Genomic DNA, 4,955 nt, shown 5'->3' with positions numbered 1-4,955 from the left:
TTAAATGAATAGCAAAGTATTAGCTTTTTCCGAAAGTTGTTAGGATTAGAAAAGTATTGATGCGCACCCCCTGCAAAACAGGGGCTATTTCTAAACAAAAATACTATCGGCGCAGTCCAGACGATCTCATAAATGCAATGGTAACAATAAAATGAAGACACGGGGCTTTAGTTGGCCAAAAAGATTACAAACACTATTTCAACTTACGGAGCTTCAAATTTCCGTGACTTTAAAGTATGGCGGCCATAATAATAATAATAATAACAATAATAATAATAATAATAATAATAATAATAATAATAATAACAACAACAACAACAACAACAAGAATAACAATAATAATAATAAATAGAAAAAGTAAAAAGAAGTGCAAGAATTTTGGAATAAAATTTGGGCAGAACACAATAAAATATCTACCGACTTAGACTCCTTAGAAGAGCAAAAGTGGGAGAGTATCAAGGTAGAGGATATAAGATCTACTCTCAGAAAGTCAAGCAAATGGAAGTTTCTAGGAAAGGATAAAATTCCTAACTTCTGGCTGAATGCCTTCCCAGAGTGTCATGAACTGCTAACAAAACTACAACAATGTTTTGCAACAACCTAGTATGATTCCCTCTTGGCTAGTTAATTGTGTTACATTCCTACTTCCAAAAAATGAAGAGACAAATAAACCAAAAAATTATAGACCCATAACCTGCTTAACAACATATTCTTGACTGAATATGCCTATATTTTTTTAATAAAAAGTGGCATATTCCCTAATGAGCAAAAAGGATGTAAACCTGGGTCCTATGGCTGTATCAGCTACTCATCAATAAGATGATCTTGGAAGATTGTCATAAACGACACAAAAACTTGTCGATAGCCTGGGTAGACAATAACTCTACGAGTGACAATAGATCTTGTCAATATTGGAGATGTAAGAAATTTCATATGGAATTTTCCAAGGGGACTCTCTGTCACCACTCCTCTTTTGTCTAGCATTAATACCTCTCTCGGAATTGCTCGATGATGTACAATAAGGCTATAAAATGTTTGGTAAATATAAATCATCTCTTTCACAAGGATGATATTAAAGCTCTTTGCAAAAAATGACCAACAACTACAGGGCTTACTAGCAATTGTTAAACAATTCAGTGATGACATCAGGATGCAATTTGGCCTCGATAAATGTGCAAAAGCTACTTTTATCAAATGAAAAATGACAGAAACATCCAACGTTAATCTTGACCAGCAGAATGTCATAAAGGAATTAGAACCAGCGGAGGGCTACAAATACCTAGGGGTATTTAAAGGTGATAGAATTAAACATTCATTGATGAAGGAAAGGATCAGAAGAGAATGTTAATGCGGGGTAAGGGCAATACTCAAGACAGAGCTGAATGCAAGAAATAGGATCGAAGCGATCAATATTTTAGCCATACCAGTCGTGACTTACAGTTTCAATATTATTAACTGGTCAATTACTGAAATATATCATCTTGACAAAAAATTATGAAAATTGTTGACAATGCATAGAATGCACCACCCTAAGGCAGATATAGAACGACTTTATCTGCCAAGAAAAGAGGGAGGCCGTGGACTTTTACAACTGGAATTAACAATGAAGACTTCCACAATTGGCCTCAACACCTACCTGATAAACTCTGATGACTGGATGTTAAAACTTGTCATAAAGCATGAAAACAAGAAAGCATCATACTCAGTAACAAAGCAGGTAAAAGAATATCTAAGTGAATTCCAAATATAACAAATCCCAGAATTAGACATAATTGAAACAAGCACAGAAAAAACTAAGCGTATGAAAACCCGTGCTAAAATTGCTGCCATAGATATTCTTACTGATAAATGACAAGAAAAACCTCCTAATGGCAAATACCCAAAAGAAAGCTTATAATGCCAATGTTAACAAAGCCCTTACCCATCAATGGTTAGTGTCTTCTGGCTTAAAATCAGAAACAGAAGAGTTTATCATAGCATCCCAAGATCAATGCCTACCTACAAGAAACTATTAAGTTGTCAAGAAAGTTCTGGTGGTTTTTAACCTTTCAATTCAGATGCACATATCTCGGCTCAAACAAAATTTTATTAATCGAAATTAACAGTCAGAACCGACACATTTTCGCCAACGCGAAACAAGTTTATTTGTGCCTGTAGCGTAAAAATCCTGCATTCTGGTGGCGATGAAGTCGTTGAACCCGTGTTTGTCATCGACTTGGTTTTTGAAGCATTTCTCACGCAGGAAGTTGTCGAGATGATTGAAGAAGTGGAAGTCGGTAGATGAGAGGTCTGGTGAGTATGGCGAATGAGGCAGAGTTTCGTAGCCCAATTCGTTCAACTTCTACAGGGTCAGTTGTGCGACGTGCGACCGAGCGTTATCGTGGAGAAGAATTGGTCCTTTTCTAGTGACCAATGCTGGCTGTTGTCGGTGTTTCTTATGCATTTCATTCATTTGCTGACGGTACTCCTCCGCCGTAATGGTTTCGCCTGGATCCAAAAAGCTGTGATGGATGAGACCTGCCACAGATCACCAAACAGTCACCATGACCTTCATCTGATGCAACTTTGGCTTCGGGAAGTGCCGTGGAGCTTCGTCGGCGTTCAACCACTGAGCTGAGCGTCGCCGGTTGTCGTAAAGAATCTACTTTTCATCGCAAGTCACAATCCGGTCGAGAAACGGGTCGTTCTTGTTGCGTAAAATAAGGGAAGACGACACTTCAAAATGGCGTTTTTTTTTTTGGTTGTCGTTCAATTCGTCCGGCACCTATTTCTCAGGTATTTTTGTTTTCCCAGTCTCTTTCAAGTGGTTGGAAATTGTCGTATACGTTACGTCTAATTCAGAAGCAAGCTCTCGAACAGTTGGGCGTGGATTGGCTTCAACTAAGGCTCTTAGTTGATAGTTGTTAACATCCGATGGCCGACCACTACGCTTATCATCTTCAAGACTCTCGTCACAGCTGCAAAATTTCTTGAGCCACCATTGTGCTGTACGTTCATTAGTGGTTCCTGGGCGAAACACATCGTTGATATCGCGAGCTGTTTTAGCAGCTTTTCGACCTAGCTTGAACTGGAATAAGAAAATTGTGCGAATTTGCTTTTTGTCCATGTTGTATTCAACGTTCCGGAAAAAAATGACCTATTAGATAGAGCGAAAAACGGGCTTTAAAATGATATATAAAGTCAGAGTAATTTAACGAAAATTAATTTGAAAATACATTTAAAAGTAGATTGAGATGATTGATTTTATGGTACACAGAATAAGAATTGGATCATATAGAAATTCTGGAAGTTACCAAAGCAGCCGGGTGTCTAAGGAAAACCGTAATGCAAATTATAGCTTTTGCATTTTTTTCCTTCTTACAGTTGGCTTGTTAGCCCTGTTAGTTTCGCTAGACTCCAGCGTTGAACCCAATCCTGGGCCAATGGAATTTGTACCATTCAAATATGAATCAGAAATTGAGAAATCGACATTTCTATCTGTGAAAAAACTTAATCGTTTTCGTGCTAAAGTCAAGAGGCATCTATCATTTCTGGAAACATGCATCAAAGCTTGACAATTCATTGCTTCAAAAGTTTAAATTAATTGGTGAGAGCAATTCATTTAACATAATGGAAGCTGAATCGTTAGCACGCCGGGCGAAATACTTAGCGATATTTCGTCTGCGATACGTTCTGAGTTCAAATTCCGCCGAGGTCGACTTTGCCTTTCATCCTTTCGGGGTCGATTAAATAAGTACCAGTTACGCACTGGGGTCGATATAATCGACTTAATCCGTTTGTCTGTCCTTGTTTGTCCTCTCTGTGTTTAGCCCCTTGTGGGTAGTAAAGAAATTGGCATTTCGTCTGCCGCTACGTTCTGAGTTCAAATTCCGCCGAGGTCGACTTTGCCTTTCATCCTTTCGAGGTCGATTAAATAAGTACCAGTTACACACTGGAGTAGATGTAATCGACTTAATCCCTTTGTCTGTCCTTGTTTGTCCCTTCTATGTTTAGCCCCTTGTGGGCAATAAAGAAATATAATGGAAGCTATTATTTATCACTATCGTTCAAAATTAATACTGCTTGGTACAGACATTAAGATTTCGAGCGTCCTTAAAAAGGTATGTTCTAAAAATCGTTTGAACCTTTTGTGTAACTGTTTGACGAACTTTGAAAAAAGGAAATTTCGGCCTCGAAGATAAAAAAAAAAAAAACCCAAAAGAAGCTGATTTCCCATTTACCTGAGCCAGTGGACAAGGGAACATTTTGGTTGAGAAAATTTGCTTTGAAATATGAGAAGTCGTTTTTACTTTCAGGACAAATGTTATGTGATAAACTCATTGACGCCGGGTTGAAAATCGCAGCGGAAAATTTTCTAGAAATTCCAATACAACCAACCATTCTTTTCTCACACAGAATTTCTTATCCACACCGCAAACTGTTCATTCATCACACCAGGAACAATCATTTTGTTTTGTCAACTAATTTTTTCGGAGATGTTTATATTTATGACAGTTTGAACTTACCAGTTTCGCAGGAACTAATGACACAAATAACAACATTGTATTCACCACAAACAAACATTGTTCCTACAATTCAACAAGTTCATATAATTAATCCCCAAGTTGGCACATATAATTGTGGCCTTTTGCCCTGGCGTATGCATTTGAACTAGTCATTGGAAACGCTCCAGAGAAGTTTTTATTTGATCAGTCAAAAATGCGAGCACATTTAAGATTTTGCCTCAAAAACAATAAATTTGTTCCTTTCCCGAAAGTAAAGGTTTTCCAAATGTCTACAAAAACCACAGAAGTCACTCACTTTCTATCGCCCACCCAGAAATGGATTACCCCTAGAAAGACGACTAAAAATTATAGCTTCTCACATGGAACAAATTTTATCACCCAGTAGGTTTCGTGTTTTAAGTGAAGATTTTGAGCAAAGCCCAAAACGTAGTCAGAAATCTAATGAGAGTA

At 37.6% G+C, this 4,955-nt stretch overlaps 1 pseudogene; it reads right to left on the bottom strand.

Moving 5' to 3' along the window:
* Positions 1 to 2,098: 2,098 nt before the first annotated feature.
* Positions 2,099 to 3,106, bottom strand: LOC118763561 (annotated as a pseudogene).
* Between the last annotated feature and the right edge of the window lie 1,849 nt (positions 3,107 to 4,955).

Source organism: Octopus sinensis, linkage group LG5 (assembly GCF_006345805.1).
Source record: "Octopus sinensis linkage group LG5, ASM634580v1, whole genome shotgun sequence".
Lineage (NCBI taxonomy): Eukaryota > Metazoa > Mollusca > Cephalopoda > Octopoda > Octopodidae > Octopus > Octopus sinensis.
Note: the sequence above shows the minus strand (reverse complement) of the source record. Positions and strands in the feature narration are given on the sequence as shown.